The sequence below is a fragment of the Megalops cyprinoides genome, chromosome 19, assembly GCF_013368585.1.
Source record: "Megalops cyprinoides isolate fMegCyp1 chromosome 19, fMegCyp1.pri, whole genome shotgun sequence".
Lineage (NCBI taxonomy): Eukaryota > Metazoa > Chordata > Actinopteri > Elopiformes > Megalopidae > Megalops > Megalops cyprinoides.
The window spans coordinates 3,226,728-3,251,499 of record NC_050601.1 but is presented as its reverse complement, the minus strand read 5'-3'; the positions used below and the strand labels follow the sequence as shown (position 1 = coordinate 3,251,499).

General features: G+C 45.0%; 1 long non-coding RNA gene across 1 annotated transcript; it reads left to right on the top strand.

Annotated features, from left to right (window-relative positions):
- The first annotated feature begins 3,096 nt into the window (after positions 1–3,096).
- Positions 3,097–22,742, top strand: LOC118794068. Its single transcript, XR_005005732.1, has 3 exons — positions 3,097–3,164; positions 22,224–22,302; positions 22,596–22,742. It is a non-coding gene; the product is annotated as an uncharacterized LOC118794068 (long non-coding RNA).
- The last annotated feature ends 2,030 nt before the right edge of the window (positions 22,743–24,772 follow it).

The window sequence follows — 24,772 nt, the reverse complement described above, 5'->3', positions numbered from 1 at the left end:
CTTCAGCAGCTTGGGCCCTCAGAGGTGCTGTCAAAACACCCCCCCCCCCCCAACTCCGTTTCCCTCTCTCCCTCCCAAGCAGTCCGGAGAGCGACAGCGGTGAACCCCAACCTGACATTGACAAATGGCCCGTTCACCCAGTACGATTTCACGGCCGCGGAACCACCCTCCGAGATAACTCCATTTGCCCGGGCCAGATCAGCGATAAATACTAACCTGAGCAAAACGGGCAGCCAATTGACACTAACCTATCTGTTTTTTTTTTTTCCACTCACACTTTTAATTTTTTTTTCCCCCAGATGTAAAGGGAATCAAAAAGTAAAACATTGTGGTCTGCTCGTGCATGACAGCGTGTTTGCTTTCGGGAGCGCGAGTAGTTGGAGATAACAAAAGTGTGTCTGTTACCGCCACGGCGATCACACCGGTCGTATGTAAAGCTACTGGCTGCGGAACAGCGGAGGTATTGACGGGGTGGAGGGATTGATATTGTCACGTTTGGGCCGCCACAGCCCTATCTGTTTCGAGAGAACACACAGGCACACGCGCCAATGTAAATAACCCCAGCCTGGGGGGAAGGGGGTAGGATGGGGGGGTGGACACGTCAAATTCCATGTCAGAGACAGGGAGAGACGTGGAGCGTGCCGACGACAAGGTGCCGGGTTCCAGGAGCACCGACACCCCTCCCCACCTCTGCCGCCAGCCTCAGCCAGCCACACTCGTTTCCTGTTTCAGGTCAAAAACACTACATGGCAGCATGGCATATCTCAAGACGGTCTGTATCACCTTCGAGGCTCCCGCACAGTCTCTCTCTCTCTCTCTCTCTCTTTCTTTCTTTTCCTCTCTCCCTCTCTCTCCTGACAAGTCCCCCCCCCTCCCCCCTCCAAAACACTTGATCCCCTGCCAAGGCAAACACCGGTCACGGGCGGCAGGGCTCCCGTTCCCATGGCGACGGCGCGGGGGCACGGTGCCGGGCCATGGCGATTTCGGATCGGCGAGCCGAACAAAGAGCCCGATTCAGGGAGCGGCACAAGACTTTTTAGGCCCTTTTCTGCAGGAACGCCACGTCCAGGCGCGCGGCGTAAAAAAAAAAAAAATTAAAATCCAGGGAACCGCAAGAACTTATCACGACCAATCAGGCGAGTGATGCTAACGCGTCCTGTCACCGGGGGGAAACCCACGGAACAAAGAGGGTGTTTGTGAAGGCGGTGGCGGCCCCGTTAGCAGGGGAGTAATGAGAAAGGATATAGCTTTGCTAGGTGTAATTACCTCACTGTAATGTCGAGAGGGACCTGGCGCCTCCCACGCCAGCACGTCTCGCACAAAAATGACTTTGTCTCCCCGAAAATGTCAAAGGGAAATAAACGCAGTGACACGGCCCGGGCCCCGCCGCTCATGATTTTCCTCACTGTTATTTTTATTTATTTATTATTTATTTACTTATTTGAGGCCTTTCCTGCTCTCTCTCTCTCTCTCTCACACACACACACACACACTGTCAGCCTGATTCACTGACCTGTTTGTCTCGGTTCCTCATCCTCCAATGGCAGACACCTTTGTGGAGGACCGGCCAAAACCAGAATGCTTTGCACAACACTGTGAATCATCTCCACATAATCTTGCACTCGTGTTCCCCAGAGCAGGGGGACAGGCAATGGCTTGCAGTTATCTGCTCTGTGTTTTGCCAAGATGGTACCCTCTCGTTGTTTTATGAAACTGCCACAACAGCACAGAGGACTGAATCATGGCATGAGTTTAAGGAAACTGGATGTGTAACCAGATGGATGCAGGTTCAAGTCTTGGGCGTTACCCTGTTGTAATACCCTTGAGTGCAATGAATCTTTCGCTAAATGAAGGTGTTTGTATGTAGTATTATGCACAGTGTGTGTTACAAAAACAATGCAATCAACCGTGCAAATAATGATTCCCATCCTGTTTACAAAATCAAATTCCACTATGATGGCAGTGGAACTTCCACTCTGGTTTCTACAGCTGCAAGCGCGTTGCTTGCTACCACGTGTTTAACAAATATATTAAGCCGAGGCTCTGATTGCACAATGAAATTCAAAGGCACTGCTCTCAACTGTCAACAGAAAACAACAAATATTCCAACACTGCCTCTATGTTTCTTCACACTAAATTCTCACACTAGTAGTACTCTGAACTGCGCCAGTTTTACTCCGACTCAACTATCACATTGCTAAAGCTCACGCTGTAATCAAAAAAGTGTAAGAAAAAAAAAAAGGCCTTTTCCTCATTCACACGATAAGCTTTCTCACCCCACTCTAGCATTGTGAGAGTGGACGGGTATACAACAACATTGAGTAGTGTTAGTTAGTATGGATTTCAATTTGCAATATGTATGTGTAAATGCATTCTTAGAATGCACTTGCTGACAAATTGTAACAATTATCATAATACTACATACTAAAGGTATCCTTGTCATATCTATATTTGTCATTAATTGCTTAATGACAACAACGATTTTAATATATAATGCTATTACAAATTGAATTTCTTAACCTATGAATTTTTTCTTAACTTATGAATTTTCTATGAACCTACTCATTTATTTTGGAAAAATTTAAAATTTAAATGTAAATGTAAAAGGTAAAATTTATTTTAGCTCTGAAGAAAATCATCTTGAACATCAACATTTGAATATTAACCGGACATGAAAATAAATAAATGCTAATTTAGATGTGTATGAAATTACATAATTTGTGCTGTTGTGCATCTGATAGAAGTCACCTTAAATGTTCTTTGCTGTACCTCCATGTCCTCCATGTACAGTTTTCGTAAATTGCTGGCCGGACTGTTCGTACTAATGATAGACACTATTGTCAGGATGGGGTTACAACACGCCACATGGGCGAACACTTTGTTCTGTTTCTTTGACTTGGCACTTGCTGTTGATGACATCACTAGTTACAGGCAGCCTCCAGATAAGCTTATGCAGGTGAAATGTCGGACCTGACCGGAAGGGGAGGGAGAGACGATCTAATGGCGGCAACCACGAATTGTACGGAGAGAGTGTTGGACTGTCGTCTTTGTGCGATCAGGTTTTTTTTTTTTTTTTTTTTTTTTTTTTTCTCAAGTAAAACTGACTAGACCAAACAAACCAACCGCTGTGGCTTCGTCCAAGAGGAGATCCCACGTAAACGTCGGTAAGTTCACCTTTGCTGCCTTGGACAAGGAGGTTTACCTTGTGTCAGTTTTTGGGTTTGGATGTTTGTTATCTGAACGCTCACTCAACACACAGTTGGGTTACGCTAGCTTTGTTTTACAGCCATGATCATCGTTTGTTTTCGAGTCACAGGGAAGCTGGTCGTAACAACATTAACTGTATATGTAATCTGTGATTTCAGACAGAGGCGTTGAGGCATCTCTACGACTCTCTGTGACTGTAAATATTTGCTGTGAACTTGGGTTTTGACCACTAGGGTGAACTTGAGGAGTGATGTAAAAACTTTGAAGGAACGCAAACAGCTTTCTCTATAAATCACATGCTTAGGGTTGTTTTGACCATCAAAATAGGAAATAGCGTTAACAGTTTACCATCAAAGCTTAAAAATTCCAGTAAATGAGAGGTAATTGTCGATTAAAGGAAACCATGAGGAATATTATCACTTACGAACGCGGTCAAATCACGACTAACAGCAGACACTGTTGGATTCATTCGCTCAAAGATATGATCTTTTTTTGTGGACGTTCGTGACGTATATTCCATTAGTACTTTCCTTTCCTTTTCCCGGTAGGCCAAATGATTGTTTTTTATATATGTGGGTCATCATTTGTCGTTAATTGAATTATTAATCGGATTACTGTGCCGATTTTTTAAAACACTACCGATAAATTGAGTACCCCGGATGACGATTGAAACACAGGTTTAAATGCCCTAGGGTCACGTGGTCGAGAAAAACCCGAGGGTCATCGTTACATCTTAGCTTTTATGCACAACCAAGAATGCTGTCATATATTTTCCAGAAAGAAAATGAATTCCAGTTTCATACAACGAACAGCTGTGGCAAGTGGCTGAACTTGTACCACACCATTGGTTTCTCTTGATTATCTGGGGGTACAGGGACATTTTTATGTAATACATCAGTAATATCGGAAGGAGGGAGAAGAAAAGGCTGTAACTTTTGTTGTGTGGCCATGTGAGATTGTATCCACATTCTGTATGCATAAAAGAGTTTACATGGGTAATGTTTGCAATGAGTCACACCTCATTATAATTACTTCTGTAGCCTAGCCCTCAGTGCTCTGTATGTGTGGGGTATTCCCTGTCAACATGTACACAGGGTGATAACATCTGAGTACCTGGCATCCCAATATAGCTAATATAATCCATTATAATATGTTGCCCCAGAACAGGGTATCTGCTAACTGCTACTTGTATATTGTTACACTAATTTATTTTTAACACTGTCTTCCTCCTCTTGTGTTTTTGGTGCCATTGATTGGGTAATTTGATTGGCCTGTATGTAATCTTACTGCAATGCACTTTGTCCTAAAATTGGAGGGAAAAAAAATGAAGCAAATGTTTCTTTTTTTTTTTTTTTTTTTTTTAAATGTTGATGCTCACCAAACTCGTGAGGTTGTGTAAGCTGTGAAAAAGGAAGGCTTTTTTTGCGTTATTGTAAATGCATCACTGAAAGTCAGGGGCAGTGTGCAGATGTTGGATTTAATCCAGTGTTTAATATTGTCCAGCCGTTTGATGGTCGTGTCATACACATGCTGAAAAACAGCAGTGTAAAACGCATAACACAGGGGGTCTGGAAGACATTCTCTCCCTGTGACACAGACCACCGAATCCCCTCATTTAGCCACAGATTCCAAGTGATTACACAAGACTGGGAAAACATGACCTACCGGATCTTTGGCACATTTTCTTTCTGCCGAATAAATCCCGTACAAAAAAAAAAAAAAATCTTTCAGCATCCCCGAGTGAGGAGGGGTGGGGGGGCGGCTGAGGGCGGTGTTATTGTTAATTAAAATGGATTAAACGCCACGCTAAGGTTACGGTTTGTGCTTTCAGGTCTTTCTCAACTGCACACCAGTGCTAACCATACCTCTGCCCACTATGTAATCCAACAGGAGTAAAATAATTCTTTATGAATGAACAGCGTTTTTTTTTTTTGTTTTTTTTTAATGACCTACCCGGAGCTCCACCATATCTTTACGCGGTACTGAGTGCATGTAACCAAAAAGAGAAAGGGAAGTCGTTTATTTCTGATTCAGCTCTTCTGCGATGAATGTGAAATTCGCGCAGAAAGTGGTCTCTGGGACCCGTTAGCCACCCCGCGTCTGAGTCTGACAGAGCAAAGTATTCCTTTTCATAACCCTGTCTGCAACCAATTATAAAGCAATATAATGTCATTACTGTGTAACCTGGACTTTTTATATAGATTTGGGCATTATACAGCCAGATCTTGTAGACGTTTAAACCTTTGACTCTTGAACTGTTAACTTGTAGAAGCTGTGTAGCCATGCATGTCACACAAGGAAAATATCTTAAAATAATATGGAAAAACCATGAGACTCAAGTCTGAAAGGAGTGGGAATGAAGTCTGTAGTTAGTCGACACCTAACTTTAGTAGCACACTGCTGTTGCTGTTGTGACAGAATTGCTACAACCTTATCCCTAGCTTAGCTTAGATAACCTGATAACCAAATAAATTTGCTTTGTCTTTATTTGAACTTTAAATGTGTGGAAAGACTCCTTTATCAATTCTTTCAATGCATTCCAGTCACCTACCGTGTTGTTATGAGTTTGACTAGAGTTCTCAAAGCTAAAAGGATGCAAAAAAAAAAAAAATCATACTTTTAAGTATCTGTTTGGTACAAAAAATTCAGTTGGTAAAGTTTTTTGTTTAGTTAATGATTTTTTTTTTCCCCTGAAAAGTGCTATGCTGTCTTGAAGCATGTTGCCTAGGTAACATTTAAACTTGATGTATAAAGGTTATTAGGGGGCCACGTAATGCAGCAGTTTAAGGTGGAATATTGCAGACAGTTATATCTGTCATGTGACATATCCTCCTTTATCTAAATAGGTACTACTACCATTAATGGGAACCATGGTTGCAGGATTTCAGAGGCAATCATCCAAATTGTTGTAACATCTGGACGGGCAAATTGCTTTCAGATTGAAAAACATCAATTTTCAGCTTAACTGTCTTTGGCTGCATGGCCGAGTGTTATCCTTGCCTTGCTGGTGGTGGCAGCACCTCTATCAGTCTCTCTTTCTCTCTCTTCCTCTTTATCCCTCGTTCCCTCTTTCTTTCTTCATCCCTCTATCACCATGGCTCCAATAAAATAAGGAGAGAGAAGAGGGAGAGAGATTGGGAGAGCTTTTAAACCTGGGTGCCACTGCGCCCAGACAAAAAAAAAAAAATTAACCCACAGAGAAAGATAATAAGCAAAGAAATATTTTGACGAAGTGTAGTCTAAAACGCGCACACCCTGGTGACAGAGATCGTCCGGCGCTTGAAAACCTGGCAAGGATGGGGCTCACGTTGCAGTCTACAAGAGGTTGAGACAGAGCCGCACTTCATCACAAACTATGAAAAGCGCAGGGAGGCGAGAGACACCGACTTCCCAAAAACAACACGAGCGGGCTCTCGCGGTTCCTGTCCGACGGGACACGGACAGATTACCCTCCCTCCTCGGGGGGGAAGAGAGGGGTGCAACACTGGCAGGGTGGTGTGGGGAGGCCTGCCACAGCCTCGGGGGGGGGGGGGGGGCGGCGCAAAGAGGGACACGTAAGCACCTTGCTAAATAATTAAACACTTTGTGTCTTTGACTTTCTTAAGCAAGCAATTCAAATAATTACCAAATAATTAAGATAGTTGTATCTTATTTTAGTATTCTTCATTACTTCATTACCTATGATTTTTAAAAATATGTTTATCATTGTGTATTGTTAACAGAACTTATTGTGTCTGTATCTTTATTGCTTCTTTTCTTTGCTCTGTACCTGCCCTGGCAGCACAAATGCATTTTTGTCATGGCAGTGAATAAATTCAGGAGATTCAACTGAGAGAGAGAGTGAACGGGAAAGTATTAGAGAGATGGAGTTAAAGAGATGATGGGCTAGAGGGTGAAAACAGAGAGCATGTGAAATAGAGAGTGATGCCTGTATTGGACCAATTTCAAATGCCTCTCTGGCCTAGCCACAGGGTCCTGTCAGAAAAAGCTGGGGGGGGGGAGAGATGACCTCCAGTGGAGAGCTGGACCCCCCACCACCCCCACCACTGCCTCTGCTGTGCCTCTCAGGGCTTTGTGGGCTGAACACAGACCCAGTTTGCCCTGGGGGGGAGGTGATGGGGTAATGAAGGGGGTTGGAGGTGGAGTGGGGGCGGGGGGTATGGTTAATGGGCTCTTGGCCTACCCAAACCGTGTGTGTGTGCGCGCGTGTGTGGAAAGATCATTCTGTGGTTCTGCAGGGACACGTGGCCATGCATATTCAGCACACGGATGTGGTCCCTCGTCAGTGCGACGGGTAATACAGTCGTTCGCTTAATAAACCTGTCCCCTGAGCGTGTGGTGAGACAGCCACATACCAGACCTTCTGCCCTAATGCGACCTGTCATTTGTACTAACTTGCGTATGCGCAATCACCCAAAAAAAGCACCCCAGTAATATTTTTCTTTCTCCTCAGACAGACCGTGAGCTGAAATTGCTTGCCGGATTCATCGATATCAGAATCAGCCAGTATTTTGTGGGGAGTTAGCAAAATGCAACAGTGCGTGATAATTTAGCATTCATGTTTCTCCTTAATCAGTGGATCTACCCGTATGTTTCTTTTTCAATCTGCTGTTCAAGGTCTTTTATTTCAGGCTCACGGGACAAGATGCCCCTTACAGCACGAGAAACTGTAAGATATTACATTCAAATTATAGTTTATATATATATGTATATATATATATATATATATATATATATATACACATATATATATATATATATATATATATATATATACACATATATATATATATATACACATATATATAATGTGTTATGGCTGCAAAGATGATAGACGATAGACAAGCCCTCCCTCCCAGTTGCTAGTGATGTCATAGGAAGTAAGTCAGCTTCATGCCTTCGTTTCTGTCTGAGATTAAGAGGAAGTACATTATCTATCATCAGAAATATTTGCATTTTTGTTGGGTTTTTTTTTCCCGCCATTTTGCGCATGTAGGTCATCACTCAATACGATATAGCGTTCGATTCACTTTATCTGATTGCATGGATGTGTGTTTTGTTCGCGCTGAAGATTCCATCGTTCTGAGATGCTTCTTTTCACAGATGGCTTCCTCCTTCATTCCATGGAGTTAACACTTCAGTGCTGCCTTAGTTCCTGTTTTTCCAGCTCTGACTGGGCTTTGACAGTGTCCACCTCATTCATCCAAACAGTGCATCTCGTGTGTTACAAAACATATAGAAAGATATTTAGAATAGAGTTTTAACCGCAGTCCTCCTTTGACGAATAATAAATAAAGCCTTTGACATATTCTGTGATGATAATTAAAAAATCAGTGGCTAGGCCCAGGCGTTCGTAATAACCCGTGCAACAGTGTTATTAGAAAGTGAAGTTTATTTTTGTTTTTAATTAGGCAAAATGATTCCCATGTGTGTCAAAGTTATCGTTCCGCTCATTACCTATAAAGAGCCACAAAAGTGAGCTGATTAATTGGCCATGTCCTCCGAGCTCTGCGAAACGCCAGCCCTCGGTGAGCCCATTATCATAATCCAGACCTATTTATTTTTAGTGCCGCACTGGGCGGAGGGCGTGACGGGCGAGAGGGTGATCTTCTGCAACTGTCACTCATTTTCCCCAGTGTTTGATTAATGATTCCGGGGTGTGGGCGGTCCCTCGGTTGAAATGTTCTATTTCTGGGTTTTTGCATCTTTCGCTACAAGGAGGGCTCTTCTCAATTCATTTGAAATGACTGCAGCTTTTTGCACACGTTTGCTTTTCATGTATTTGCGTTTGGCAAAGGGTCCGTGGTTTGTGTGCCACGCAGAAAGGTGTCAATTTAGTATAATATGATGCGGATTATTACAATTTTTTATAAATTTTATTAATTTATGAAACAAGTTGGTGGCAGTGTAGCGTAGTGGCAAGGCACGGCAAGGCACTTGTAACCAGAAGTTTGCTGATTCAGTTCCCTGCTGGGGTACTGCTTAGGAAAGGCATGTAACCCTTCATTGTCTCAGTAAATATCTAGTTGTGTAAATGGATAGAATTGTAACCTGTGTTGTCACATTTAGCATATGCTAAATGACAATAAATTAATGGAATGTGAGGTTATGCTTAACACACAAAGTCACTGAATGTACCAGCCTAGGCTATATTAACACCACCCCCCACTGTATGAGAAACCAAACTATAAATCATGCCTTGTTAATTTACCCCTGGCTGCAGACCCACAGAAATGATTCAACAGAGGCAGGGAAAATGAGATGAACTGAATCACAGGAAGTATGCTACTGTCACATTTACTTTGCCCACAATGCAAAGGTTTGCTCGTGTTACAAAAATCTGCTCCATATTGCTTGATTATGTATTTGCATTTGTCAAACTCCCTGTCTTCTATAATCAGTTATGTCATGGTGTGTTTGGGCCAAGATTTTCAACCGCCTACAGAAAAAAAACCGTGCCACGATGACGTAAGCCTGACAGCTGCCTAAATTCATATTTGCCTCAGTTTTATTTATTAACTCACAGAGCATCTAGGTACCTCATTTTTTATGTTTGGAAGAAGGGGAGGGCCACCTTGTCATGCGATTGTGAAGAGAGAAAATAACAATCAAATAGATTAGATGATAGCTGTGTGGAGGGGAAAGGATTATCTACAAAAAACCAGCCCATCTACTAAACAAGTTCACCTTTGATTATTCTTTTAAGATTCCATTTATGATTATATTGTGCGCCCATACTAGAATCCTACAGAGTAATGTTACATTACATTATTGCCATTTAGCAGATGCTCTTATCCAAAGCAACTTACAGAGGTTACAATTTTTATATATTATTCATTTATACAGCTGAGTACTTACCGAGGCAATTCTAGGTTAAGTACCCTGCCCAAGGGTACAGCAGCAGTGCCCCTGCGAGGAATCAAACCAGCAACCTTTCCATTATGAGTCCTACTCCTTACCATTATGCTATACATGCCACCCCTTGCGTTTGGGACAGGTCCATGAACTAATCTGTGAGGTTAAAGATTGGTTTGCGACCCTGTGATGACATGAAAGGAGTAAAGAGAGGCTGCCACACAGAGGGTGATCATATGGTGACAGGGTGACAGACAGACAGGGCTGTGAGGCTCAGCCAAAGACACCAATGGCTAGGGCTCGGACTGCATTTTTTTAATCCCAGTGAAGGTCACGTTGGCGTGGAAGAGGTGACTCGGTGCGTGCTTTGGCGAACATCTTCCTCTCAGTTTTCCTTTGTCTAGACTTGAGGATGGAGAGTGGGGCTGACGTTGTGGGGCAGAGGAAAACGGCTTAACGGGTCTCGGCGGGACCCCCCCCCCCCATTCCTGAAGAAGCACAGCCTCCCAGGACAGAGAGGGAGAGAGAGAGAGAGAGAGAGAGAGACTCGCGGATATTTAACATCATAAGCCGGACCCGGAGCCCTGAGTCACTGCATCAGTATTGTGTTTCTGATGCGTTTTAAATGTATGATTGTGACTGATGTGGTGTCTGGAGGATTTCATTTTCTCCTCTTTTCTCCTTTTTTTTTTGTGGTTTTGGCTCCTTTCCCTGCGCCGCGTCTGTGAGGCAGGATGCAGAGAGAGGCAGTCTGATCCCTGCCGTAGGATTTGCCCTCTCAGCCCAAATGATGTAGAATGAGACGGTGAAGGCAAAAAGGACTGTCCAGGGTCCAGATCTACAGTAATTAGTTCTGAAACAGCATTGTGGTCCACCTGATGTTCAGTCAGCCTGCCATTTAATTCTGTATGAGAGGCTCACTTTTCTAATTGATAGAAATGCATGTGAATGGTCCCAGTTAGGCAGCACTGTAGTAGAAACACTTATGAAAGGTGCTCCATATCGGTCTCTCGGGCCACCGTTCATTAACATTACAAAACAGTCGGTCCATAATTTTAACTTGAGAAAGCATCACAATGTTTTTTTTTTTTTTTTTTTCTTTTCTTTAACTCAACAACTGTCAGATTCATTATCTTGTGCGAGTGTTTGAGAAAAGTAAGAGCACGACAGGTAGGTTTGAGTCGGTCCCTGCGGAGGGGTTGGGCTGGGGGTTATATCACAGGGAGAAGTGCTGAAGGATTGTGGATCCCTTAAAGAGCACTCCTCCGGAAGACTCCTCCATCGTACCTGCCCCCTCCCCCCTGCAGAGCACCATGCTGAGAGTCTTGTGACACCCACACAGAGCTGTCAGGGCCAGGGTTACCCCACTAATCCGCTCTGCACCCCCAAGACAGAGCTCTGATGGATGCTCCCCTCTGGTAGCAAACCACCTCCCCACCCCCGTGTCTCATAACGAGAGCTCTCCTGCTTTCTCTCCTCCTCTCTGTCTTTCTCTCTTCCTCTTCCTCTTTCTGTCTCTCCCCTCTTCCTTCCTTCCTATGCATCTTTGCCGCCTCTCTTTCTCTGTCCTCTTCCTTCCTTTTCTTTGTCTCTCTCTTCTCTCCCTTTCTTTTCTGCATCTCTCTCTCCTTTTTCTCTTCTGTGCCTCTTTTTGTCTTGTTTTGCTCCTAAGCCCTTTTCCGCACTGCTGTATCCACAGCTTTTCAAATATGCTAAAAAAAAAAAAAAACACTTCCCTGATACTTTATGCTGAATGTGCTGCACCAGATGTAGAAATTCAAGTTTTGTGATCACAGACATGTTAAACGTCATTGAATGTTAAAAAGACTCTTCCTTGTCTCTCTGGACATCAATTCAGTTTTGAAGGAAATGATTGCACTGTGTATAAGATTTAACCAGACAGTATCTACTGTAAAAAAGGTGTAATGGTTTAATACTCTTGCCACTAATACTCCATTTTAAAATACAGGTCCATAGGTCCATACATTTTTAAACAGTCAACTCCAGCATGCTGTATGAAACATCAGTTTTGGGTGCATGTTATCTTCTGACAAGGTTGTGATTGAATAGGGTTAGTTTGTCAGTACTCAGTGAAAGGTATTTCAAGTGTCTTCTTACCGGTAGTAGCTTTGAAACAGTTGTTCAGGCATAACAAGAATAATTTTGAGGCCACATGATGAGCATAGAGCAATTGTCTTCACATCAGTTTGCTGAGAGTGGCCACAACCACAGCAAAATGGTTAAAGGGACTGCATTATTGGGACTATATTGTCTTTTTAAGGCTACTGTTGACGTTACTCCGATGGCCTCCTCGTAACCTTTGGCTTTAGCTGCTGAAGGAGTGCGTACCTGCATCCTGTGTTGTGTCACACACTCTGTAAAAGCGATAGTGCCTGCTCTATGGGGTGCTAATTGTTACATGCGCTGTTCATGCTCACGGCAAATAAGCTCAAATTGCTGTCAGCGTCCAGTTATTGATTGTAAAACTCCTGGTTGTAAAGTAGGGCCTGGTCAGGGAGTGACAGACGCAAACTCTGTGCTGGCTTGGGGCTCTGGTGGTGAGGTCACACCGACCAGGTTTCTTCTGCGTTTGGGCTGCATAATCGGGCCTCTGTTTGAAACCTCCATCCTGTTTAACTGTTTGAATTTATGGTCTGGAACACCTGTCAGTTACCTTTTCTGGCATCCAATTAGGGGGGCACCTTTTTTTATGGAGCTGTAGTGCAGCCCCAGTAACGGGGGTGTAAGGGCATTGTTGGTGAAAGCAGGAGTGTTTTCTGAGCCAAGGGCTGTGGTTTGAGGTCATTGGTTTTTAATGAAGAAGGATGCTGTAACATCCCAGCGTAGAAGTTGTAGAGGGCACTCATGGCGCAGTTCTCTTCCTCCGTATGTCTCTCATCTCTGTCCCCTCTAATCATTCTTTTCCCCTTTCTCCTGAACGGGACTGCGCTCTCACACATTCATTGGCAAGGCCGTCACTGAAAAGTTATATGGTGCACCTTGATCTGTGACGAACTTGTGGTTTGCAGATTCACAGAGCACGATATTTTTCACACCAGCACACAGCGTACCCATATCAATCTACAAATTCCGGCGCCTCGATGGGAAAAACATGCCGCTTTTTGGTAAAAACATCATTCTTCTTTTACAAAAGCAGTCTCTGCTATGACAGCAGAGATACTAGAGCTGTTAGGGAAATCAGTAGGGCACAGGTTCATATCCCAGCTGACCAATAACGGTAATAAATTGGGGTGTTCTGCCAGGCTTAGTGAGGCATGGGCAGATGCTATAGATGTTCAGCTTCACTCAAGGGACATTAATGAATCTACCTTAGCAAGACGTAGGACAGAGGAGGGAGGTATAGGAGAGAAAACATGATGGAAATCAGTGGGACTCAAGTTCATATCTCGGCCAACCCACAGCAAAAAAAGGAAGAGGGATACATTGCAAGACTGTGTGACATATGTAGAAATGCTCACTGACAGTTCTACTCACTGTTGAGGAGACATGAATGAAGTTACATTAAGAGCTTGGACCTTCTGAGGTTGGCATGGTGGGAAATGGAGTCCAGCTGCCACGCTAACTTCCTTCACCTTAAGCCTAACACCAGAGCTGTAAGGTTACCAATCCCACGTTGGGGATGCTGTCATTTTCTCCTGACACAAGGCATAAGCACAGACATGGATAAGGTACTGGCTAGGATGTAACGTTCATGCAGTATTTCTGCAATGTTGGAAGAAGGTTGTCACATTCTTCAAATTTAATAGCAACATTGAGAGGGTGTATTGCAAGTCGCTACAGCAAAGATCCAGCAGCAATATCACACTTAAATGCAAAAATTCACAGTCAGTGATGATTGAGGGCATCAGTACAAAAGTGTGTGCTACGTTAAAGGCCATTCAGGAACATCTCATCAGTGTTAATTACGCATCATAGCCTCACTTGCGTGCAGGTGACAGGGCTGTTAAAGCTTTTTTCCCTGAGAGAGCCAAGTATAAGTGTACTGCATTATAAGGTATTTAAATCATGCATAATGACTTCATTAAATCCACCTCATCTAATCCCGGGAAACTTGTTCCTGCATGTGTCCATGAGGTCTTGGATATAGCTGTGTGCTTGGCTCATAGGGCTTGAATTTCATTTCTTTTTTTGTGACACGTGGGGAGATGTGTGGGGTTTTTTTTTTGGATTTGCATGCATATGCACGTGTGTCTGTGTGTGAATGTGTATGTGCAGTCTACATATATGCATGTGTGCATACTGCATGTGTGTGAATGTCTTGTTGCCACTTGTGTTATGTGATTATGCAGTGAGAAAAGGTGATTCACTGTAGGTGCATATGCGTGTGTGTGTGTGTGTGTGCGTGCATGCTTGTACGTGTGCATGTGTGCAGGCAACATGCGTGTTTCTGGCGCTGCTCATGCGCGTTGTGATTATGCAGGGAGACGCAGGTTTGCCACAGACCCAGGGCTACGTGGCCTTTGGCAAGCGGCCATCTTCCTCCCCTGGCTTCCAAAGAACGCCACACTCCATCTTGCCCTTTGTTTTGCAAAGGAAATAATTAAAGCGAGGACAAAAAAAAGGTTCCAATAAAAGCCCTCAAACACCCTCTCCAGGGGAAATCATTCAGATATTTCCCAATGGACCGAAGCTCCAGGCTTTGTTTTATGTGTGGGATACTCTCCGGGTAAGGGGGGGGGGGGGGGGGGGCTTGGCTGAGAGACACTTCCTGCAGAGAGCCGGGGAAGAAGAAGGAGTGTCTGGGTAGCCACTGTTCAAACAAACCTTCTCTCTTTACTCTCTCTCTCTCTCTCTCTCTCTCTCTCTCTCTCTTTACTCTGTCTCTCTCTCTCTCTCTCTCTCTCTCTCTCTCTCTCTCTTTACTCTGTCTCTCTCTCTCTCTCTCTCTCTCTCTCTCTCTCTCTCTCTCTCTCTCTCTCTCTCTCTCTCTCCCTCTCTCTCTCTCTGTCTCTCTTTACTCTGTCTCTCTCTCTCTCTCTCTCTTTACTCTCTCTCTCTCTCTCTCTCTCTCTCTCTCTCTCTCTCTCTCTCTCTCTCTCTCTCTCTCTCTCTCTCTCTCTCTCTCTCTCTGTCTCTCTTTACTCTCTCTCTCTCTCTCTTTACTCTGTCTCTCTCTCTCTCTCTCTCTTTACTCTCTCTCTCTCTCTCTCTCTCTCTCTCTCTCTCTCTCTCTCTTTACTCTCTCTCTCTCTCCCTCTCTCTCTCTCTCTCTCTCTCTCTCTCTCTCTCTCTCTCTCTCTCTCTCTCTCTCTCTCTCTTTACTCTGTCTCTCTCTCTCTCTCTCTCTCTCTCTCTCTCTCTCTCTCTCTCTCTCTCTCTCTTTACTCTGTCTCTCTCTCTCTCTCTCTCTCTCTCTCTCTCTCTCTCTCTCTCTCTCTCTCTCTCTTTACTCTCTCTCTCTCTCTCTCTCTCTCTCTCTCTCTCTCTCTCTCTCTCTCTCTCTCTCCCTCCCTCTCTCTCTCTTTACTCTCTCTCTCTCTCTCTCTCTCTCTCTCTCTCTCTCTCTCTCTCTCTCTCTCTCTCTCTCTCTCCCACCCTCCCTCTTTTCCTCGTCTCTCAGACTGAGCTGAAACTGAGGCATGTGTGATATGACAAGTCATGCGAAAGAACAGAAAATATTGTCTCTGGTTTTGTCACCATGCTGCTCCGGTGGAGAGAGACTCCACCTCCTCAAGGAGAGGAAGCCTTAGTTTAGACAGTGCAGCAGTCAGCTTGGTTGTCTGGTTGTGTCTGGCTTCTGTTTATGTTTAAAGTGTTTTTTTCTCTCTGCCCTAGACCTATTACTTGTTATAAACTGAATCGGTATTAATTTAATTTATAACAATTAGTCTACTATACATATTTGTGTGAGTGAGAGAGTGAGAGAGAGACTTGTTGCAGTGAACACAAATCCATTCTTTAAATTTAGTGTTAACTTGGTAGGCCTTTCGAGTCACACCAAGCTTACACCTTGACCCTGCTGCTGTTGCTGGTCTTTGGGGAAACTCGCGTTTACAGCTTGACCCACACAGTACCCCTGTTAATACAGATCTTGACACGAGATGCAGCCAATCCAGAGGAAGAACCAGTGTGTGGGTCAGTGACCCCCTCTGACGCCGTGACTTCAGAATAGAATGCTGGTAAATTACAGCTTCGCTAATTATGAGACCACAAGTGTCAACACCACAGAGGAGAAGAACATGGGAACATGAGAGAGAGACGGGGAGAGAGAGACGGAGAGGGAGAGACGGAGAGGGAGAGACGGAGAGGGAGAGACGGAGAGGGAGAGACGGAGACAGGGAGAGAGAGAGAGACGGGGAGAGAGAGAGAGAGATACAGAAAGATAGAGGCAGAGACAAGGAAAGAGAAATACAGAAAGATAGAGGCAGAGACAAGGAGAGAGAAATACAGAAAGATAGAGGCAGAGACAGACAGAGGGCGAGAAAGAGAGCGAGATAGAGGTACAGTGAAGGGAGAGAAAGGGACAAAGAAAGTGACAGAGGAAGAGAGTAACAGTGAGAAAGAAAAAGGAAGTCAAAGAGAAAGATGGATGAGAGAAAGACAGAGGGGAGAGGGAGAAAGAGGGAGAGAGAGGGAGACAGCGAGGGAGACAGAAAGGAGGGACAGAAGAGAGAGAATTCCTGCTGGCAAAGGCGGCAAACGCGCAGAAATATCAACATCTGGCCGTTGCATTTCAGTCCTGCTTTGTATTGGTCATTAAACATTTTATTCGCCTTGAAGTGAGGGAACAGTGGGCTTTGTCAGTCAGCACTGACATCACCACAGCTCAACACCACCTGAGCTGGCCGTCCGGAGTTACGTGTCAAGAGACCCCAGATTTCACAATAGTTTCTTGGTGTGTGTGTGTGTGTGAGACAGTGTGTGTGTTTGCATGGGTGTGTGTGTGTGTGTGTCTCTCTCTCTGTCTGTCTGCATATGTGTGTGTATATGGGTTTGTGTTTGTATTGGTGTGCATGTCTGTGTGCATTTGTGGGTGTGTGCGCGTGCGTGCGTGTGTGTGTGTGTGTGCGTCTGCGTGTCTGTACGTGTGCGTGCGCGCGTTGGGGCGGCTGGTGGTGGGCAGTAAAGAGCGAAAGGCTCTCCTGCCTGAGATGCTGCTGAAGGCTGTCGGCCGGAGTGAGGGAGAGCTCCACTCCCTCGTAAATCAGCCGCTGCTGCGACTTAACCCTAAAAGCCGCTTTCAGCAGCTCGTATTTCTCCCCCCTCCCGTTATCTCACACGGCGTTAGTCTGGGAGAGCCCAGCAGTAACATCCCTCTTCACCTCCAGCCGGGGCAGGGGCTGCCGGCGGAGGAAATTAAAACGAAATACATTAGCCAGCCCCGGCTCTCACAGTTCACATAGCCATAAAGCAGCCTCGTGCGACTGTCATCTCTACTGCCAACACATCCTCTAAGCCGATTTCTCACGCCGGGGAATAATTCATCGCTTAAATATTTAGGATGTGCCTAGCAACAGGTATCAAAGGTAGCCAGTGTGCCTGATGCTCGAAGATTAGGGCGTTTTTTTTTCCTCACGCAGCGCACTGGCAGTGTTTTCTTACGAATCTTACGGATCTAGTGACTGTGATGTATGGTAGTGTGTGCACTTGGCTTCCATTATGCTGTGTAGCCAGGCTGCACAGGTTAACTTGCGGTAGGGCTCGGATAGTGTTATCACACTCAGTGGTCTGGGAGCGTTGTTAACCTGGTCTGACACTGTTGCTCATTTAACTTGAATCGATACAGATCAGCTCTTTTGTGCTGGGAGTCACTCTAGATAAATGTCTGCTAAATGAATGTAGTGTCATGTAATGAATCAAGATTCAACCCTCTAATAACGTTGCAGAAACATTTTTTTCTTACTGTAGCATCATTCTTGTCCCTTGATTGTGTCTATCAGTGGACCTATCAGTGAGCAGGGACTGGCTACGCAGCAAGAAGTATTGCAGATATCCTGTTTCTTTTCTGCTGTCGGTTGGCTTGAGTTTAAGAACCTGCACCTCACTGAAACCCTCATTAAATGATTCCAGTGGAGCTGCTGTTGTACATACTGTTCTCATGAAAAGAAGAGAAATCTTCACCGCAATATAGCGTGTATTCCCCTTTGAAAAGCTGGAATAGGTACACTGTCTGTGGGTGCCCTGTGTGCTGCAGCTAAAATAGTGTTCCTCGAATGCACAAGCCACAAGTTCATCTAAGCTGTGCTGTATGACTATTCAGTGACATCCATACTCAAAAATGTGTGTGACACCATCCAGTTTAGGAGCGAAAAAGGTACTCAGCAGGAGATCAGCATCACTTATGACATTTCCCAGTCCCAGTATCCATCTGAACTTATGATACAGCATGTGTTTCTATGTAACCTGGTAAATTTTTGTTTCATATTTTGCATATTTAAACTCATTTTAGTTTCATACGATAAAGCCGGCTGATTGACACTTCAGGACTGAGCTGAATATTAAACACTCTATAAAGGGATCTGTAAGGTCCAAGGTCAGGCTAACTTGCTGTGTTATCACTGGTGGAGGTGACTCTCTTTCGCAGGGGTTGGGGTGGAAGGTGAGGATTAGCGGAGGGGCAGCAGGGAGGGGGGAGGCTGGTACCTCTCTGAATTCTTGAGCGATGAGTTTGCTCGGCGCTGGGAAAGTCCCCGTGATGTGGACTGCTGCTGCGTGTACCGTCACGTCAGGGCGGGGTCACGAAATTCCTGCGGCGTCATCCCATAATTAGCACAGACAGTGTGATCCCTCGCTCTGCTGGAGCAGCTGGAACAGCTGCCCTGATGGGGGACAGCGTGCAGCACAGGGGTGTGAACAGCAACGAACACCCACATGCCTGCTTGGCCTCAAACTAGGTTATTCTGATCATCAGAAATTGAATGATTAAATGACAAAATTCTGGTTTTTCTGTGACGCAGCTACTCTTTCTCTGTCCACCAATGTCGACTTCTCTTGTGGTCACCGAATTCTGCCTTGAACTATGCCTACTTGCCGGTCTAACATTGAAAACATTTTGCCAGTTGAACTAAATTGCCGGGAATTCTGTGACAACACAATTGAAGCATGTGGTTTCAGAGTTATTTTCACTATTGCTTGTATCTGGAATCACTTCCATCTCCTACCCCCAGCCCCCTACCTCAACTACCCCCCACCAAATAATAACACCTGAGGCCTGCACTGCCATTTTAATACTGGCCAAATTTCAACACCCTTAACACACCCCCCTCTCTCTACAACCCACAGCTGCTCTCTCCCGCATAAGCATTCAGCGATTGTTGGACAGGTGACTACAACCTATGTTAGTGCCAATAACCAGTAGTGCTCTATTCTTTTAATGTCTCATTCTTGATTTTCATCAACTGAGAACCCAGTTTTTCTTCCTTTACTTGGCTAAAGTTTGAGGATACCCTAGCATCTTTGTGTCAGATGTAATAACTAGTTCCTTGGAGATGTATAGACATTGTGCCTCCCCACACTGGGGAATGGGCTTGCTGGGCCTTGAAGGGTCACTCACCCTCGCTTTAGGGGACTTATTTAGGTAAACGCAATTCCAGAACTGAGGGGGGGGGGGGGGGGGGGGGGGGGGGGAATTACCACTTAGAGACCTCATCTCCAAACCTTATGCTTCAGGAAAATCATCACCCAAACACCACATATCCAAACCTCTGCTTCGGCAGGCGTGGCCCTTGTTGGTCTGAAAATGAGGTCGAGAGAAGGAGAGAGAGAGCGATGCAGAAAGAGAGAGAGAGCGATGCAGAAAGAGAGAGAGAGCGATGCAGAAAGAGAGAGAGAGCGATGCAGAAAGAGAGAGAGAGCGATGCAGAAAGAGAGAGAGAGCGATGCAGAAAGAGAGAGAGAGAGATGCAGAAGGAGAGGGAGAGAGAGATGCAGAAAGAGAGAGAGAGAAAGGCAGAGAGAGTATTCCCATTGACGAAGGGACGTCATTAAACAGAGGGAGAAAGCATGACTCACTGTTAAATGAGAGGGCCCCACTCCACGGCTGGGACCGGGAACTCCAAGGGGCTCCTGTCTGCTCTGGGCTCCGCCGCCCCGCTCGGAGGGGGCGTCCCCGAACCAGCACACACCTGTGGCAGCACACACACCTGCTGCCTGCGTTAGTCAGCGGCCTGCTGACCCAGCGCAGCTGTGCAGGGAATCACAGGGCAAGCTGATAACAGAGGACGGCTCTAATGCTGTAATGATGGCTAATTAAAAGGCCCTGTCCCGGCCCCTGCTGACACCAGCGTTTCAGTGCAGCCTGGCACCGCTCCACGGGTCTCTCCATCAGGCATGCTGGCACAGAGGCCCTGAGACCGGCCGCTTTGAACCCGCTGGAGACCGTAAGGCTGGGGTGGTCGGGAGAGGGAGACGTGGACCAGAGCGAGCTCCAACACCTGGGGGTGACGTCTGCGGGGCGTGGCTCACCTGCTCGGAGTGAAGGGAGGGGTTGATATATGGGCAGGAGCTCACACACAGATGATGACAGGTGATCACCTCCATGTGTTTCTAACAGCTCTGAGATTACAGTGCTGATTGATGGAAAATGTGTCACAGTCACAACCTCCTTTGACTCCCTGAAGCTCTTCTGTGTGTGTTTTGGAGGGGCGGTTTGATCTTGCGGGGTGGGTTCACTTTCTGAACACCTTGACTTCAGGTGCAATCACGGCGGCTGCTGTTGTAACACTGCCTCAGTGTACCGGCACGGGGTGTTTTTGTTTGCCCGGTGTTTTGTGGAACTGGTGGCACCCCAACTGCAGCAGCGGAAACACAATTTGTGTAAAAGTGTACTTCCTTGGGAAATTTCAGAAAGGAAGGAAAAAAACCTACACACACACACACACACGATCTAGCAGACCTGTGTGTTCGTGTATATAGGTAGTGTTAATTCTACTGACAGTTGTTTTGGCAATTAAAGAAAGAACGTATTCTTTAATTACTTATAAAAGCGTATTCTTTAATTACTTATATAAGTGTTTGCTCTCCCTGTCACCCGTTAAAAACCAAGGAGCAGTTCTCCCAGACTCAAGCACGTGTAGTTTTTTTTTTATTTTATTTTAGTTAAGTACAGGACTCATTTATCTTAAAGGGGCTTTATCACCCCTGGCAGCCCACGTACTGACCTCCTTCCTTTACACTAACATCCTCACACAGGCCCTCCCTCCCCCATGGTGACCTTTGACCCCACGCTGCTGCCAATCACAGAGGAGATCAGACTGAGGGGCAGATCATAGAGATGCGGCAGCACCAGGCTTGTCTGCATCTCATACCCATCATGCTGTTTAATATCACTCTTTTTCCTTTACTCACACTGAAGCTGCAGTATTTCCCCTTGCTTCTGCCTCTGCAGAGAGAAAGATCCCATCAAGGAAAGTGGTGCAAGTGTGCGTATGTGTTTGCGTGCTCATGTGGAGGTATGTCTCATCGTGTGTATGCACAAGAATGTGCGCGTGTGTGTGTGTGTGTAGGTGTGTGTTTGTGTTTGTGTATGTGGAGTCTGAGTGTGTGTGAATGTGAATGTGTGTGTGTGTGCGCGCGCGCGCGCACGCGTGTGTGTGTTCACGCGTGTGTGTGTGTGTGTGTGCGCGCGTGCAGGTTCATGCACGTGTGTGAGAGGAGGAGAGAGAAGGTGAGAGGGGGGAATCGGTAACAGCAGTTTGCTCTTTAGCGTAATGATGAACTGATGTGATGCATATATAAGCTCTGTATACAGAACCTTTCATTAAAAACCCTGCAGCATTCCTTTTCCTGCTGTTGTCCGTCTTTAATCGCTGCTTTTTATCATTCCCATTGGAAAAGTAATGTATATGAAGGTCTGCCTGGTCCGTCTATATAAGGTCCACATATAATGTAATGTATGAAATCCAACACGTAAGGATTATGTTGTATATTTATGTCAAAATGTATACCATAATTGAGAAATATAGTTCTCAGAAAAACAGAAATATAATACGTTCATTTTTACATTGTATGTCATTTTGTACATACAATGCAGAAAGTATAGGTCTTAAAATATACACAATCTTTATACTCAAATTGCTATATGAAATTTTCAGGAAATACAATTAGTGTCCATATTACCACTATTAATCATAATTTCATTTTCCAGTTCAACATTTGACCACACATATTCACCAACTGTACTTCTTGAAGTCTGTCCACAGGCCGAAACTGTGCGTTACTGTGGCTGAAGTTTCCTCTCAGAGCTGAAGTCATCTTGTTTCAGCGAGCAGCAACTCAGAAGTAAGTTTTTTTTTTTTCCGTTTGTTTCAGTGGCTTTTAGCACTGAATGCATATGCTGCAGCATTCCCGCTATGCTATTGTGAACATATGGCATTCCTTTCCTCCGAGTGCATTTTACACTAACTGCGTGGAACTTGGCATGCGTTTGAAAACAGGCCTCCCCCCCACACCCCACCCCCCACCCCCACCCCCACTCGGGGTTGTTTGAATGCGTAGTTTAGCTGTCATGGCACAGTTGGTAGATGGATAGCTGAAATCTTTTTTTTTTATTTTTTTTTATTTTTTTACCCCAGCACCAGCTGTCAGCCCGTAGCCGAAACAAACCGCAAGCCGTCGGCATTTCCCATGGTGCACTGCTCAGCAGGTCTCTGTGCAGGTTCCTCACGCTGTTCGGTCGCCGCTTGGCATGACTGCAGGCCGCAAGCCTCTGGAACATTGGACACTGGAATGCTGAGGAAGGCATGTAATTGCTATTTTTTGCTGAATGACACAGAGATCTCCAGTCTCTGACAGAGCGTCAGATTCAACAGTGCTACAAAGCGCCACAATATGTGCCTTTTTTCCAGAACTGCACAGCTCCAGCATCTTCAGAGAAGGGCTATGGGTCGATCCACAAGCACTGAATTGATTTCTTCCCTATTGGGACAGGAATCTCTAATCCGCACAGCAGAAATCGAGAAGCACAGATTCATGAGAGCAGACTGAAAGGTTGGGCGGTGCAGCCTGTTGCAGAGCTACACAGACTGGCACAGGTCGATTCAGACAGAAGGCATCCCTACAGCAAGCAGTTTGGTGCTGACAGAAAAGATGTCTTCATCTAGCATAAATTGTTATCCCTCTCCACACTCTGCTTGTGTGTGTGTGTGTGTGTGTGTGTGTGTGTGTGTGTGTGTGTTTGTGTGCGCGTGTGCGCGCATGTGTATATATGTGTGTGTGTGTGTGTGTGTGTGTGTGTGTGTGTGTGTGTGTGTGTGTGTGTGTGTACACATGTGTGTGCGTTTGTGTGTGTGTGCGCACGCATGTGTATATGTATGTATGTGTTTAATGTTTATGCGTAATATGCATGTGTGGGAGTGTTCATTTGTGCATCTCCGGGCACGCGTGCATGTGTGTGTGTGTGTGTGTGTGTGTGTGTATGTATGTGTCTGCATGTGTGCACAAATGACCCAGGCCTGCAGGCAGTCAGTAAGGTAATCAGGGTGAAACACCTTTTTCTCAAACTTGAGCGGGGAGGCGGAGCACATCTGGCGTCAATCCATTTTAATGACCTGTTATAATTCCCGCTTTCCTGAGCTGAACGTGCTAAGACAGGACTCCTTTCAGAGAGACCTCATCTCTGTGCGGCACTAGGGCTGCCACCAGCACCAGTGCAGTGGAGCTAGAGTGCCACCATCAGGACTTGGACGGAACTACATCTCTTGGAGACTGGTCCTTTAACAGAGGCCTTTGAATAAGATACAACTTCCATTCCTGTCATAAAATGGGTAACGACTGTAGTAGTCGTTTTGTAACTAGTAAATATATTTACATTTGTACACAATTTCTTTTTTTCTTTTTTTTTTTAATAGTCTTGACTTGTTGGAGTTTCCTTACAATATTATCTAAGAGTCTGTGGTGGTAAAGCTTACAGAAAAAACATGCCTGGCTACTGGTCATGGAAACAACAGATCATATAAACAGCTGTCATCTGGCATATGACTGATACATTGTACAAAAAGCATAGTTTACTTTGTTTCAGTTTCAGGATAAATCTTTAGTCACGTTGTCCCATAAGATGGATTGAGTATTTTAGGTATGTGGGTTGGAAGTTAAAGTTACAAAACACAGCACTAAGAGTTTTTGGTTCATTGCTGCCCTGGATCATGAGCTACAACACATACTGAGATTACATTAGTGAATGCTTTTCAGTAGAAGAAAACTATACCTCCAGGGTAAATCTAACCTGTTGACTACAGTTGGCCATTTCCCAGTCACTGACACTCATTCCAGCAGGAAGGACATGAGTCCAGCACTCTTTGGTACATATAGTAGATGGTACTGATGCTATGAAATGGTTTACAACAATTAGTTTCGGTGAATTACTTACAGTTGGTCTAAGCAATCAAGAGATTTCTTGCCCTTAGGTAGTTACGAACTGGCTCTGTAGAGTGTCAGATAGGTAGGACTCTTAGCAGGCTTGCAATCTGTGTAGCACACATGCTGTTGCTATTGAAGACCACATCTAATATTCCTAAAAACCCTAATTATTATCCAGCTCCTGGTAGATAAAATCAATCCGGATTCAGTCAGCATGTGTCTGCAAATTTGACAGTGTTTAACACTATAATAATAATTTGTTCCTATTTATATGGGTGCTTACTCTGCTTGTCAATAAAAAAAAAAATGCTGCCTGTTCACTGGTAAGAAAAAAGGAAAAATTCAATGGGTCCAGGGACGTGGGTTGAATCATTAGGAAAGTAATGTCCTTTAG